At 41.6% G+C, this 17050-nt stretch overlaps 1 protein-coding gene across 1 annotated transcript in view; it reads right to left on the reverse strand.

Annotated features, from left to right (window-relative positions):
- Positions 1-14361: 14361 nt before the first annotated feature.
- LOC129842588 (receptor-type tyrosine-protein phosphatase delta-like) overlaps positions 14362-17050 on the reverse strand; it is a 198521-nt gene continuing 195832 nt past the window's right edge. The window contains exon 36 of the mRNA XM_055911208.1: positions 14362-17050. This exon is cut by the window's right edge and continues 837 nt beyond it. The gene's annotated coding sequence lies outside the window, so the exon portion shown is untranslated.

The following is a 17050-nucleotide window of genomic DNA, read 5'->3' on the forward strand; positions in this document are numbered from 1 at the left end:
ACTGGGGTTAGAACTTCCAACTGTGCTGCAGAGCCTTGACTGGGGTTAGAACTTCCAACCGTGCTCCAGAGCCTTGACTGGGGTTAGAACCTCCAACCGTGCTCCAGAGCCTTGACTGGGGTTAGAACCTCCAACCATGCTGCAGAGCCTTGACTGGGGTTAGAACCTCCAACCGTGCTCCAGAGCCTTGACTGGGGTTAGAACTTCCAACCATGCTCCAGAGCCTTGACTGGGGTTAGAACTTCCAACCGTGCTGCAGAGCCTTGACTTTATATTGCTGGTTTCAAACTTGCAACTTTTGGAATCAGAGGCAGATGAAACCTACTTGAAGGTAACAGCACTCACTGCTGCCCCTAGTGGCCGGGTTCTATGTCATCTCCCGACGTCCTCAGACATGGATGGACATGGAATACGGACTTGTATCACAGTTGGCCTGGCTGTGCAGTGACACTGACAGGGATGGAAGTGTTGAGTTTCCTCTACTGAACCAATGCTGTACTCGGGAGGAAAATCTATGGAAAAAACGCAGTATTTTAATAGGCTAAAATTGTTCCGGAACCCCACGATTGACCACTCACGCTTATCGCTCCCTATCCCTCCTTATGTGTGACAGCCAATCCCAGCAGCCTTGGCTGGCTCTGCAGCAGAGTCCTACGTGTGACAGCCAATCCCAGCAGCCTTGGCTGGCTCTGCAGCACAGTCCTACGTGTGACAGCCAATCCCTGCAGCCTTGGCTGGCTCTGCAGCAGAGTCCTACGTGTGACAGCCAATCCCAGCAGCCTTGGCTGGCTCTGCAGCACAGTCCTACGTGTGACAGCCAATCCCAGCAGCCTTGGCTGGCTCTGCAGCAGAGTCCTACGTGTGACATCTAATCCCAGCAGCCTTGGCTGGCTCTGCAGCAGAGTCCTACGTGTGACAGCCAATCCCAGCAGCCTTGGCTGGCTCTGCAGCAGAGTCCTACGTGTGACAGCCAATCCCAGCAGCCTTGGCTGGCTCTGCAGCAGAGTCCTATGTGTGACAGCCAATCCCAGCAGCCTTGGCTGGCTCTGCAGCAGAGTCCTACGTGTGACAGCCAATCCCAGCAGCCTTGGCTGGCTCTGCAGCAGAGTCCTACGTGTGAAGACAACCCATGATAGAGAGACAGAACTGGGTTCAAACCTACACCCCTGTGCTTTGGTTGGTGAGATCCTTACGCCAGAGCCATGGACTTCTTCACTCTCAATACACTTCCTTTTGTAATTTTTTGACATCGACGTTCACAGAAAAGTCTACTAAAGCAGAAGAGATGGGGTTTTGAACTCATAACCTCTTGGATGGAAGGCAACTTGTCAACCTGGATGTTGCCCCCCATAGAATTAGGAATTACAATACTAGAATGGACATGAACCTTCTTATGATGGGTTAGACATAGAATTAGGAATTACAATACTAGAATGGACATGAACCTTCTTATGATGGGTTAGACATAGAATTAGGAATTACAATACTAGAATGGACATGAACCTTCTTATGATGGGTTAGACATAGAATTAGGAATTACAATACTAGAATGGACATGAACCTTCTTATGATGGGTTAGACATAGAATTAGGAATTACAATACTAGAATGGACACGGACCTGCTTATGATGGGTTAGACATAGAATTAGGAATTACAATACTAGAATGGACATGAACCTGCTTATGATGGGTTAGACATAGAATTATGAATTACAATACTAGAATGGACATGAACCTGCTTATGATGGGTTAGCCATAGAATTATGAATTACAATACTAGAATGGACACGAACCTGCTTATGATGGGTTAGACATAGAATTAGGAATTACAATACTAGAATGGACACGACCCTGCTTATGATGGGTTAGACATAGAATTAGGAATTACAATACTAGAATGGACATGAACCTGCTTATGATGGGTTAGACATAGAATTAGGAATTACAATACTAGAATGAACATGAACCTGCTTATGATGGGTTAGACATAGAATTAGGAATTACAATACTAGAATGGACATGAACCTGCTTATGATGGGTTAGACATAGAATTAGGAATTACAATACTAGAATGGACATGAACCTGCTTATGATGGGATAAAGGGGCAGCCATGTTGGTCAGGGAGTTGGTCAACCATGCTTTGCCAGTGCTGTTTATAAAGACATGGTGTAAAATAATGAATTTTAAAGAATTCATCTGCACGATATTTCTTAGCTAGCGAGCCAGACAGTTTAAGAGGAATGATTCCATATATTTTTTAATTAACTGCCAATATGCCAACATTACATTCAAACAGTGCAGTTAATTCACAGCCAAACACTGGGATGAAATCAGTTGATATGACTTAGACAAGTTGTAAATGCAACAGGGACTGATTGTATCATAATAGCACACTAGGCTTTCCAGTCAAAAATGTGAACATTTATGGTCTGTTTACATATTTTAGAGTCTATACAGAAAATGTATATAAAACCCTTACAAACTGTATTTTTACGATTTATGTGACTATTTTAGGTTGACAATTTTATATTATTTAAGAAAAATAATAACTCATGATCTACATCAATCCTTTAGATGGACCACAACAAATATCAAATACTTACAATGCTTAATAAGTGACAACCAGGGTTGGGTAGGTTACTTTCTAAATGTAATCCGTTACTAGTTACCTGTCCAAAATTGTAATCAGTAACTTAACTTTTGGATTACCCAAACTCAATAACGTAATCTGATTACATTCAGTTACTTTTAGATTACTTTTCCCCTTAAGAGGCATTAGAAGAAGATAAAAATGTATGTTACCAATTGAATGACGTCGATTGCAGGATAAATCAATGTTAAAGTTTACATAGCGTTACATTGTACTTTATGGGTTGGTTATGTAGGCTTCTTCTAACTAACCCATCGCTTTCTACTACATACAATAATACTATTAAATTATATCTTTACATTAATAACCAAAGTCTATCAGAATTACAGTCGATCCAATACATGTTATACCCCTTGATCTTCAAGAACAGGACTTTGACATATGGAAGTAAATAGTTTTATCTGAGCATGACCCCAAAACGAAGGACTTATTAGCCAGCCCTACTTTTTTGTTTATGATATTTATTGTCATGGTGGACTGATTGGCCTGGAGAAGCTGAGGGATGGGCCTGGAGAAATGTAACCAGGACTGACCATCCATGATATCAAAAGTATTGTTTTAACCATGTTATGAGGCTATACAGTGTTTGTTTACATTTACAATGTTAACAGACATTGGAGAAAAAACAAGCTTATGTTTTGGGTTATAATTCACTGTGTCACAATTTCAGTGAGTCAGAAGTTTACATACACTAAGTTGACTGTGCCTTTAAACAGCTTGGAAAATTCCATGATGATGTTATGGCTTTAGAAGCTTTTGATAGGCTAATTGACATCATTTGAGTCAATTGGAGGTGTACCTGTGGATGTATTTCAAGGCTTACCTTCAAACTCAGTGCCTCTTTGCTTGACATCATGGGAAAATCAAAAGAAATCAGCCAAGACCCCAGAAAGAGAATTGTAGACCTCCACAAGTCTGGTTCATCCTTGGAAGCAATTTCTAAATGCCTGAAGGTACCACGTTCATCTGTACAAACAATAGTACTCAAGTATAAACACCACGCAGCCGTCATACCGCTCAGGAAGGAGACGCGTTCTGTCTCCTAGAGATGGACGTACTTTGGTGCAAATCAATCCCAGATCAACAGCAAAGAACCTTGTGAAGATTCTGGAGGAAACAGGTACAAAAGTATCTATATCCACAGTAAAACGAGTCCTATATCGACATAACCTGAAAGGCCGCTCAGCAAGGAAGAAGCCACTGCTCCAAAACCACCATAAGAAAGCCAGACTACGGTTTGCAACTGCACATGGGGACAAAGATCGTGCTTTTTGGAGTAATGTTCTCTGGTCTCTGAAGAAAACCATCCCAACAGTGAAGCACGGTGGTGGCAGTATCATGTTGTGGGGGGGCTTTGCTGCAGGAGGGACTGGTGCACTTCACAAAATAGATGGCATCATGAGGATGGAAAATGATGTCAATATATTGAAGCAACATCTCAAGACATCAGTGGTCGCAAATGGGTTTTCCAAATGGACAATGACCCCAAGCATGCTTCCAAAGTTGTGGCAAAATGGCTTAAGGACAACAAAGTCATGGTATTGGAGTGGCCATCACAAAACCCTGACCTCAATCACATAGAAAATGTGTGGACAGAACTGAAAAAGCATGTGCGAGCAAGGAGGCCTACAAACCTGACTCAGTTACACCAGCGCTGTCAGGAGGAATGGGCCACAATTCACCCAACTTATGGGTATATTTATATTTCACATTCTTAAAATAAAGTGGTGATCCTAACTGACCTGAAACAGGGAATTTTTACTAGGATTACATGTTAGGAATTGTGAAAAACTGAGTTTAAATGTATTTGGCTGAGGTGTATGTAAACTTCCGAATTCAACTGTATATATATATAATATCATTTATAAATCCAAAAATGCATGTAACAACTACATAGTATCCTTTTAAGCCAATCAAAAGTGTGAGATTGAGCACGTGTCCATTAGATGTATTTATTTTATCAGCATGAATTAGATTGAGCCATAAAAGCCCCCACTTTTATTCCATAGGCTGGGATCCGCACTATGCAGCTGTTGCAAGAGCGCATTTGCCCACTGTCTGTCCACTGGTTTCAAAAACAATGATTGATAGGGAGTTTAAACTTCTTGAATTCAACCATTATTGGGTTTAAATACACATTGAGATTTGTGAACAGCCATCCACAACAACCACAATCTGTAAGACGCAAATAGCTACATGAGAGCAGCAGTGTGATTCACATCAATGCGCTTTGTACATATCAATAATAAGTGATATCCGTATCGCCGTAGACTACGCCACTGCTGTCATCCTTACCTCCAAGCGTGTATTCACGTTGTATAATCTTTGGATGCCAACAGCAGTCACACCATTGGAAGATACAGCCTGGACTGTAGCCTACAAAAGCCTATTTCTGCTCTTTTCCAGCGATTGATCAAACACATTTGGTGTGTCATCATGGCAGTCTCTGACTTGCGGTCAAACTCGCTCAAGTGGTACAAACTTAAATTTGCGCCTTTTTTTTCCACTGAGAAAACAGAAGTGTCAACAATTTATTTTTTCGCAAACATTCTTTCTGAATTTAAAAGTAATCCTCAAAGTGATCATCTAGTTTTGCAAATGTATCTGTAATCTGATTACAATATTTTTTGCTGGTAATGTAACGGATGTTTACATTACATGTAATCCGTTTCTCCCCAACCCTGGTGACAACCTATATATAAAGATAACTTTATCCCATAACTTAACAATATGAAAGCAGATCTGATTAAATGGAACAATCTTCCCATAAATCTTACACGTAGAAAAAACCTCTTCAGAATGGTATGGTTGCGAAAGTTTAAATTGTTTTCTCTCGGTAATACCAATTACCCCACCGAAGACATTCTTTAAAAAAAAGTATACTCCGTCTTTATATGTGCTAATAAAACTCATAGAACAATAAGGTCATTTTTACATCTTCCTAAATCTGCGTGTAATTTTTAACCCTCCAGACTTGTTATTGTATCAATTTGCCACCCAGGGCTTTTACAGTTAAATGCGCTAAAGCGGAACAATAATCACCTGTTGAAGATGCGCATATTCACCCTACAGAACGTTTCTGTTTTCAAAGGATACAACTTAGAACATTAACGTCATAGTTAAGAACACTACAACAATATGGAAGACAATGAAACATTCTACAAGAACCTCCCTAAAAACACCACCCTATTGAACAATCCTTGGATAGCTTTTCGGGAATTCACCGATGCATTTGTCCTTAATACTAATGGCACAGAAACCGTAAATTACTTGGTAATAGGAAATACATGTATTTCCAAGACAGAATTAAAAAGCAATTTTGGAATGACCAATGGTAGTTATTTACTAATACATGCAATTTAAAAGTTTCATATCAAGAAATGTCGGATTTGAAGTATTTTGGACGTCACAGCAATCTTGAGGGAATCCTATTTGAGTAAGAAAAGGATATTCATATGATAGGTAAGATATACAAAACCTTGCAGAGCATATCCAACTGACAATCTCTTAGTAAAAAATATAAACTATTACAACCAAAATGTTAAAATAACTGATACTGGCACAAGGTGGAGGGAATGCTGGAACATAACCAACGAAATTACAATGAACGAAAATGTATGTTTAATCCAGTATAAACGAATGTATAGAATTTATTACATGAGACAAAATTACCAAATTCTACAGCACAACGGCAGAGTCATCTGTTAACGAACAACGACTCAATAATCCATGCCTTCTGGGAACGCTATCAAGTTCTAAAATTATGGGCGGCGGTAGAAAGTTGCCTGTCAGAAATATCACAATGTACATTTTTACTTGGAATCCGTATGTCTGCATATTTCAAGACATGGTATGTGTGTGGCGTGAGATAACGTTATTTTAAGATGACTGATAAGAAAAGTAACTTAAAAAACGGTAAATCAACCAATCCTCCATCTTTAATACAATGGAAAGGTCAAATGCTTCAATTTGGTGCAGTTTGAGGCCATGTGTCTGAGTGATGTTGCGCTGGATATGTGGGTGACCAGGTGGGTCTGGGCAGGCAGGGGCGGACCTAGTGATTTGGATGCCCCAGGCAAAGGCCAGTCTAAGGCCCCCCCGCTTCTCTGCGTGCACATAAAAAGAAAAAAAGGGTTTCTAATAAATATGTCATTTAACTGTAAACATATATTACCATTTCATGTGTCAACAACAACAAAAGCGTATGACATACCATCTGCTGCCACGGCGTCAACATGCCATATTATTTTGGGATAGACAGCTTCAGATAGATGGGCTACACCTACATGTCCTCTGTCTCCACGACGATGGCAGTTTTCCCAGCAGCACTTGTCTTTTTTTTACTAAATAATAGTTAAATTAGGGATGGAGAGCTGGTGTAAATCAGTGATGCCTCCCAGATTAGTGTTGTAGGCGCAACAGTGCTTGTCAACCTTTAATAGGCAGGTCAGTTAAGAACAAATTCTTATTTACAATGATGGCCAGATTTCAGCCTGGATTCGAACCAGGGACTGTAGTGACACCTCTAGCACTGAGATGCAGTGCCTTAGACCACTTGCGCCACTCGGGAGCTCATGTTGACATATGTTGATTTTGCATATACAGCACACTTCTGACAAAACTACAAGTTTCCTCCCGATTTTTCTTCCATTTTCTGCAATGTTGCAAACTAGCATACATAGGGAGGCGACATGATTCTGGAGGTGTGGCAATGCAAGACTACTACTAAGCTAATATATGGAATTCTTTCAATGCAAGGATCATTTTGCTATTTGATTTAGAATTTAAGGACACCTGTAGGTAACATTTTTGTTTTGTTTTAACTGAATAAATTTAAATGTATTGAATAACAGATTCTTACATGGAAAAACAGATAGTCAAAATGTTTATCAAGAGAGGAAGTATGTTTTGAAGTGTCTGTTCTACGTCTGAAAGATATAAAACAGCTACCTGTATAAACATTACCTGTTAACCTTTGACCTGGAAATGTCCTATTCACTTCCATTCATTTTTCAGCCCAGTACCGGGTTGTCTTCAGACGAGTCCTGCAAAAATGGAGAACACCATCGTGTTCGTGAGAGTCTCATCTTTCCATAGAGGGGTCATATTAATTTGTAGACCAAACCGTTCGGTTTACAGACAGTTTTTTTGTTGTGAGAAGACCGATTTTTGAGATGTCTCCTGGTCTGACTAACACCGCTGTAGCTCTGCCACTTCCCACCGCAGATGCGGAAGGCCGACATAGACGGATGATGTGGATTGAGACGCAGCCCATGTAAAAAAACAGATATCTGACCCATTTTGATGGGGAATGTTTTTATTGATTTATTATGCCTCGAGCGGAGCATGGGTGGGTCTCAAGTGGAGAATTTTCTTTAAAGTATAATTTTTAAAAATATACTTTTTTTTACGTCCAGCTCCTGAGGCCTCTAATGGTAAATCCGCCAGTGTCTGTATGTTGTTGTTTTGTTTTGTTAAACAAATATAATAATAAGAAGAATTATATTACACCATTTCTGATATAACTGCATAACTAAACAGTAGAGGATTATGCCTCTACTGCATTCATTCCAATTAAACTGGCTTGGATTTCTCCCTGACCAATATGGCTGACATTTTCACACCATTCTGGAACGTCGAGGGTTGATGACATAGCCCTGCTAGTAATTGAATTGACTACATGTGTAGAATAGCATGAGATTAGCTATACAAATGGAAAATGTTCTCTTTTCGCCATTGGCAAAATTTGTAGAGTTGTAGGAAGTTAGCCGTTTCCTGGGAAAATAAATGGATTAAAACGATCTAGGTTGGGGGGCTGGAGAGGGGGGGGGGCTTTTTCAGACCTTACAGGGGGCCCTGTGAAATCTGTGGTACGCCCCTGTCACCAACTTCTTCACACGCTTTACACTTTCTACACGGCTCTTCTTATTTTGACATCAAACCCACAACCTCTCTCATGTCACAGCCAATTCTTCTGGTCTGTGTTACAATGATAATTGTTGAAACTCACAACCTCTCTCGTATCACAGCCAATTCTTCTGGTCTGTGTTACAATGATAATTGTTGAAACTCACAACCTCTCTCATATCACAGCCAATTCTTCTGGTCTGTGTGACAATGATAGTTGTTGAAGCCCATAACCTCTCTCATGTCACAGCCAATTCTTCTGGTCTATGTGACAATGATAGTTGTTGAAGCCCATAACCTCTCTCATGTCACAGCCAATTCTTCTGGTCTATGTGACAATGATAATTGTTAAAGCCCACAACCTCGTGGTTACGAGACATCTGCTCTAACATCCAGAGGAGTCAACTTCACTGCACATCACACCAGCTGTCTATTTCAATTGGAGATTTGTGAAAAATACTGCAGGTGGTAACTAATAAACCAACATTCTGACATGAACAAAGAAAACATGCTGGTACATTCTCTCTCTTTCTCGTAGTCCTCTCGAACAGTCATACATCATACTAACCTCTAACACAAGTAGAAGCACCAAAATTATATTTTTTCACTCGAGTTTATTTGTAACAAAAAAACTTGTGTCGACAAAGTACAGAATTTCATACAGACCTCTTTTCCCCCCCCAGGTCTCCCCCCCCCCCCCCCCCCCAGTGTCGCCGCAGGGAACTGAAGAAATATTACAAAGCACTTGTTTCACTCAAAACAGAAAACCGTTTACATGTACAGGTTGTTCAGAGGTAATTTGATTATTTCCTTTTAACACGTCATATTCTGTTTAAAAAAAACCGTTTTGTTTAATAAACTCCAGTTGTATTCATCCACATGATACATTTGGGGGGAAAATAACAATTTAGTTATTCATTTATGTGATAGTTTATATTTTTATTTAGTGGTAGCATGACCAGAGGGTGACATATTACACATAAGTGACCGTGATAGAAGCTTTTCATTAAAATCTGTTTTATTTATTTAATAGTTATTTATTTGTAGATTTTATTCTTCGTGTTCTGTGTTATTTACATATACACAATGTAGTAAGCATCTAGAGTTGATCTTGACTGACAAACACAAGTTCAAGTAACGTATTTTGGGGGGAGTGATATCAGAATCAGACATTTCAAAATACTGTATCTGGGCTTGATTGAGCTTGCCTGGAGCAACGGAACCAATAGAACAGTCGCAAAAAAAAAAAAAAAAAAACACAAACCCCGCCCATCTGGCACTCCAGGCAGGCTAGAGCAAAAGCTTGAAGTATTTGAACCCGTGTCTGAACAGAATCAACAAGGTGGTAGTAGTATAGTAGTAGTGCATAGTACAAAGAGAGAAAGTGCTAAATCTTCCCATCAAGGTGTTTGCCAAGGGACCGTCTCAAAAGTCCTGGAAGGCTACCAATACCATGCATATAAAAAGACAACCGTTTACGTCCCAAAATGGCTCCCTTATTACCCTATATAGTGCACTACTTTTGACCTGTGCCTATGGGTAGTAGTGCACTATAAAGGGAATAGGGTGTCCTTTTTGGGACGCACACAACGATCCGTGTCACTGTAAGATGTACAGCGAGGTGGTGGACAATACAAAGTTGTGAAGAATGAATGAGCGAGATCCATAACGATGCTTTTTCCTGTGTCGTACATAGAGGACAGTGTAGAGAGTAACAAAAAGAACCGGAGCTTTGTCACATGACCAACGACAGCCGGGGGGGGGAAAACGGACAACGGAATTCTAATTAACACAGGATGCGTCTGAAAGGGCACCCTAGTCCTTTGTGTAGAATATACTGCGACAGACACAGACAGACAAGAAGTTTTACTGTTTTCTTTAAATAAAAAGGGAGGTTTCAACTGGGAATGGAATGCAAAAAGCACAAACGTGGTGGTTGTGGTGGTGGTGGTGGTGGTGGTGGTGGTGGTTTGACTGGGCCAGAGTTACAACAAAAGACAATGTCAAAGCCATTGTCATGTATCTTTATATAGAAGTGTAGCTGAGTTTACTGTGGCTTGTTTGTTTTCTCTCTGTCTGTGTCCAAACCCATAATGGGGGTTCTGTTGGAATTGGCAACTTTCACAGGAGTCAAATTGAAGTCTCGAGGGGAATACAAGAATACGTACCAAGCGCCACGAAGAAAAAAAAACGAAACAACGTGACATTTTGGAACAAAAGAATGTCACTGACTCAGTCAAGCTTGACGGACTTGACAGATTGTCAGGACTCAATACCCCAAAAACACTACGCCTATGTCCAAAATGGCACCCTATCCCCTATATAGTGCACTACTTTTGACCAGAGCCCTATGACCCGTGGTCAAAAGTAGTGCACTCTATCAGGAATAGGGTGCCATAAGATGCAGAAAAAACTCTCATCAACATATTTGTGTAGATAACACATTTTAAAACCCCATGCTGAGGTTTATCTCAGGTCCTAGCTGTTGATCATGATGGGGTTTAAACCAAATACATTACACTAGGTTAGCTGTTGACCATGTTGGGGTTTAAACCAAAGACATTACACTAGGTTAGCTGTTGACCATGTTGGGGTTTAAACCAAATACATTATACTAGGTTAGCTAGCTGTTGACCATGTTGGGGTTTAAACCAAAGACATTACACTAGGTTAGCTGTTGACCATGTTGGGGTTTAAACCAAAGACATTACACTAGGTTAGCTGTTGACCATTATGGGGTTTAAACCAAAGACATTACACTAGGTTAGCTGTTGACCATTATGGGGTTTAAACCAAAGACATTACACTAGGTTAGCTGTTGATCATGATGGGGTTTAAACCAAAGACATTACACTAGGTTAGCTGTTGACCATGTTGGGGTTTAAACCAAAGACATTACACTAGGTTAGCTGTTGATCATGTTGGGGTTTAAACCAAAGACATTACACTAGGTTAGCTGTTGACCATGTTGGGGTTTAAACCAAAGACATTACACTAGGATAGCTGTTGACCATTATGGGGTTTAAACTAAAGACATTACACTAGGTTAGCTGTTGACCATGTTGGGGTTTAAACCAAAGACATTACACTAGGTTAGCTGTTGACCATGATGTGGTTTAAACCAAAGACATTACACTAGGTTAGCTGTTGACCATGTTGGGGTTTAAACCAAATACATTATACTAGGTTAGCTGTTGACCATGTTGGGGTTAAAACCAAAGACATTACAATAGGTTAGCTAGCTGTTGACCATGTTGGGGTTTAAACCAAAAGACATTACACTAGGTTAGCTGTTGACCATGTTGGGGTTTAAACCAAAGACATTACACTAGGTTAGCTGTTGACCATGTTGGGGTTTAAACCAAAGACATTACACTAGGTTAGCTGTTGACCATTATGGGGTTTAAACCAAAGACATTACACTAGGTTAGCTAGCTGTTGACCATGTTGGGGTTTAAACCAAAAGACATTACACTAGGTTAGCTAGCTGTTGACCATGTTGGGGTTTAAACCAAAAGACATTACACTAGGTTAGCTAGCTGTTGACCATGTTGGGGTTTAAACCAAAGACATTACACTAGGTTAGCTGTTGACCATGTTGGGGTTTAAACCAAAGACATTACACTAGGTTAGCTGTTGATCATGATGGGGTTTAAACCAAAGACATTACACTAGGTTAGCTAGCTGTTGACCATGTTGGGGTTTAAACCAAAGACATTACACTAGGTTAGCTGTTGACCATGTTGGGGTTTAAACTAAAGACATTACACTAGGTTAGCTGTTGACCATTATGGGGTTTAAACTAAAGACATTACACTAGGTTAGCTGTTGACCATGTTGGGGTTTAAACCAAAGACATTACACTAGGTTAGCTGTTGACCATGATGTGGTTTAAACCAAAGACATTACACTAGGTTAGCTGTTGACCATGTTGGGGTTTAAACCAAATACATTATACTAGGTTAGCTGTTGACCATGTTGGGGTTAAAACCAAAGACATTACAATAGGTTAGCTAGCTGTTGACCATGTTGGGGTTTAAACCAAAAGACATTACACTAGGTTAGCTAGCTGTTGACCATGTTGGGGTTTAAACCAAAAGACATTACACTAGGTTAGCTAGCTGTTGACCATGTTGGGGTTTAAAACAAAGACATTACACTAGGTTAGCTGTTGACCATGTTGGGGTTTAAACCAAAGACATTACACTAGGTTAGCTAGCTGTTGACCATTATGGGGTTTAAACCAAAGACATTACACTAGGTTAGCTAGCTGTTTACCATGTTGGGGTTTAAACCAAAAGACATTACACTAGGTTAGCTAGCTATTGACCATGTTGGGGTTTAAACCAAAGACATTACACTAGGTTAGCTGTTGACCATGTTGGGGTTTAAACCAAAGACATTACACTAGGTTAGCTGTTGATCATGATGGGGTTTAAACCAAAGACATTACACTAGGTTAGCTGTTGACCATGTTGGGGTTTAAACCAAAGACATTACACTAGGTTAGCTGTTGACCATGTTGGGGTTTAAACCAAATACATTATACTAGGTTAGCTGTTGACCATGTTGGGGTTTAAACCAAAGACATTACACTAGGTTAGCTGTTGACCATGATGGGGTTTAAACCAAAGACATTTACTAGGCTGGTCATTTGTTGCCTAGATGAAGGTGAATGAAAGAAGTGGTGAATGAAAAACAGAAAACTCCCCTGTTCCTTAACAACTCTTCCATAAACTACAACATATCATAACATACTAAAAACAACCATAACAACGAAATCCTTTACATTGCACACGCAATGGACATTTAACATACATACATACCATAACACACAATTATTACTAACATAACTTAAACGTTTATCAAAATAGGCGAGTATTATAAGGCACTATACAGTCTGAACTTAACAATACTTATTTGATGCTGTTTGGAAATACCACAAGATGTTGCTCATTCATTGCTGTGATACACACAAAAGGATGACATCGTCTACTTGTGCCATGACAAGACAAAAATGTATCTACTTCCTGGGTCAAAGGTCCTTGAAACGGACACGTTTCATTGGGCAGGTGCAATATCAGTCATATTATAACGCCGTGGTGCCTGAACAGATAGGTCCTCGTCAACATTACACACGGCGAGAGTGAGACACTTGACAGGAATATAATAGTCACACATATACTTATTGCACGAGTACTGAATCAGAACGCTTATATATCTGGGAGCATTCCAGTGAGAACATTACCTTCACCCATCCCTCCCTCCTTTCCCCCTTCCCTCCCTCCTTTCCCCCCCTCCCTCATTTCCCCATCCCTCCCTCATTTCCTCCCTCTTTTCCCCCATCCCTCCCTCCTTTCCCCATCCCTCCCTCATTTCCTCCCTCTTTTCCCCCATCCCTCCTTCCTTTCCTCCATCTCTCCCTCCTTTCCTCCATCCCTCCCTCCTTTCCTACATCCCTCCCTCCTCTCCCCATCCCTCCCTCCTTTCCTACATCCCTTCCTCCTTTCTTCCGTCCCTCCTTTCCTCCATCCCTCCCTCCCTCCCTCCTTTCCCCCATCCCTCCCCCCCTCCATCCCTCCCTCCCTCCTTTCCCCCATCCCTCCCTCCTTACCCCATCCATCCCTCCTTACCCCATCCCTCCCTCCTTTCCTCCATCTCTCCCTCCTTTCCTCCATCCCTCCCTCCTTTCCTACATCCCTCCCTCCTCTCCCCATCCATCCCTCCTTTCCTACATCCCTTCCTCCTTTCTTCCATCCCTCCCTCCCTCCCTCCCTCCCTCCCTCCCTCCCTCCCTCCCACCATTCCTCTTTTCCTTCCTTGTTGAGAGATCTCTTAGTGAAGCTTATTGGGACAAATACTTTGCTTCTATCTAGCAATTTATGTGCATACATCTGTGTTTCTGTCATAACTGGGCCTTTCTCGTTAGTATGTAATATACACTGGTTAGTATCTACAGTAGTACACTGTAGTATACACTGGTTTGTATCTATAGTAGTACACTGTAGTATACACTGGTTTGTATCTACAGTAGTACAATGTAGTATACACTGTTTAGTATCTACAGTAGTACACTGTAGTATACACTGTTGAGTATCTACATTAGTACACTGTAGTATACACTGGTTTGTATCTATAGTAGTACACTGTAGTATACACTGTTTAGTATCTACAGTAGTACACTGTAGTATACACTGTTTAGTATCTACAGTAGTACACTGTAGTATACACTGTTTAGTATCTACAGTAGTACTGTAGTATACACTGTTTAGTATCTACAGTAGTACACTGTAGTATACACTGGTTAGTATCTACAGTAGTACACTGTAGTATATACTGGTTAGTATCTACAGTAGTACACTGTAGTATACACTGTTTAGTATCTACAGTAGTACACTGTAGTATACACTGGTTTGTATCTACATTAGTACACTGTAGTATACACTGGTTAGTATAACCTGTATACATCACTGTCTGGTGGAAAAGTTGAGTGTTTTGATAGCAGCAGAATCCTACTTAGCTGGTACCTAGTCATTCAAAATGGCCGCCATGTCAAAATGGCTGCCATGTATTGGCCTAAGTACTGAGGATTAGGGCTAGGAGTTTAGAGTTTCTCCTGGTCAGGTCACATGGTCAGGAAAGGAAATATTCCTAGCCCCACTGATTATGAGATGATGAGAAGACGAGAGTCCAGCAACCCAGTAAGGATTGATAGTTAAATAGAGAGAGAGAGACAGAGAGAGAGCGAGAGAGAGACTGCAGGAACACGAACATGACAGAGGAGTGTGACACATCGATAACGGTGTAAAGTCAACTGTAAACCATTTGACTTTGCTTGATTGTACACATTAAAACAGTACCACAGTTTTTTAACAGTAACACAGCTTTAACAACAAAAAACTACAATACTAAAGAAATTCGTTGCAACCTTGTCGCCATCGTAGGTCGAGACAAAGTCACAAGTCTGTACAAAAACCCCAAAAGATAGTTACAGATCTATATAGTACTACAAAACGAGATGTTGTTTATACTTTGTGGGGATTTTTAACCACTTTCCTAATTCCTCTTCAATAGAGACACATAGGCAGCTATTCAATCAAACTTGCATTTAGAAATGTTTACACAGTGTCTTCACGTACCCACACTTCTGTGAGCTGGAAGCATCTACCTGTCAGTGGAGTCTACCTGGCCGTGGAGTCTACCTGGCCGTGGAGTCTGCCTGGCCGTGGAGTCTACCTGGCAGTGGAGTCTACCTGGCCGTGGAGTCTACCTGGCAGTGGAGTCTACCTGTCAGTGGAGTCTACCTGTCAGTGGAGTCTACCTGGCCGTGGAGTCTACCTGGCAGTGGAGTCTACCTGTCCCTGGAGTCTACCTGGTCGTGGAGTCTACCTGTCAGTGGAGTCTACCTGTCAGTGGAGTCTACCTGGCAGTGGAGTCTACCTGGCAGTGGAGTCTACCTGTCCCTGGAGTCTACCTGGCCGTGGAGTCTACCTGGCAGTGGAGTCTACCTGGCCGTGGAGTCTACCTGGCAGTGGAGTCTACCTGTCAGTGGAGTCTACCTGTCAGTGGAGTCTACTTGGCCGTAGAGTCTACCTTTCAGTGGAGTCTACCTGTCAGTGGAGTCTACCTGGCAGTAGATACTACCTGGCCGTGGAGTTTACCTGTCAGTGAGTCTACCTGGCAGTGGAGTCTACCTGTCAGTGGAGTCTACCTGTCAGTGGAGTCTACCTGGCCGTGGAGTCTACCTGTCAGTGGAGTCTACCTGGCCGTGGAGTCTACCTGGTCGTGGAGTCTACCTGGTCGTGGAGTCTACCTGTCAGTGGAGTCTACCTGTCAGTGGAGTCTACCTGGCCGTGGAGTCTACCTGGCAGGGGAGTCTACCTGGCAGTGGAGTCTACCTGGCAGTGGAGTCTACCTGGCAGTGGAGTCTACCTGGCCATGGAGTCTACCTGTCAGTGGAGTCTACCTGTCAGTGGAGTCTACCTGTCAGTGGAGTCTACATGGCCTTGGAGTCTACCTGTCAGTGGAGTCTACCTGGCCGTGGAGTCTACCTGTCAGTGGAGTCTACCTGGTCGTGGAGTCTACCTGGTCGTGGAGTCTACCTGGCAGTGGAGTCTACCTGGCAGTGGAGTCTACCTGTCAGTGGAGTCTACCTGTCAGTGGAGTCTACCTGTCAGTGGAGTCTACCTGTCAGTGGAGTCTACCTGGCCATGGAGTCTACCTGGCCATGGAGTCTACCTGTCAGTGGAGTCTACCTGTCAGTGGATTCTACCTGTCAGTGGTAGGTGTTTACATCACCCCTATAACCATTCTGTCATGTCATTTGATCATTTGACCATGGGTAAAATAAACAACTACTGTGTAAATACCGGAATGCGGATTTGATTGAATTGAGCTCATTATTACTTATTACTGTAGAAATATCTTCCTCCTCCTCCTCTTCCTCCCCCTCTCCTTCTTCATTCACCTGAAACAACGTTCCGTCCCCAAAC

The sequence above is a fragment of the Salvelinus fontinalis genome, unplaced genomic scaffold (assembly GCF_029448725.1).
Source record: "Salvelinus fontinalis isolate EN_2023a unplaced genomic scaffold, ASM2944872v1 scaffold_0055, whole genome shotgun sequence".
Classification (NCBI taxonomy): Eukaryota; Metazoa; Chordata; class Actinopteri; order Salmoniformes; family Salmonidae; genus Salvelinus; species Salvelinus fontinalis.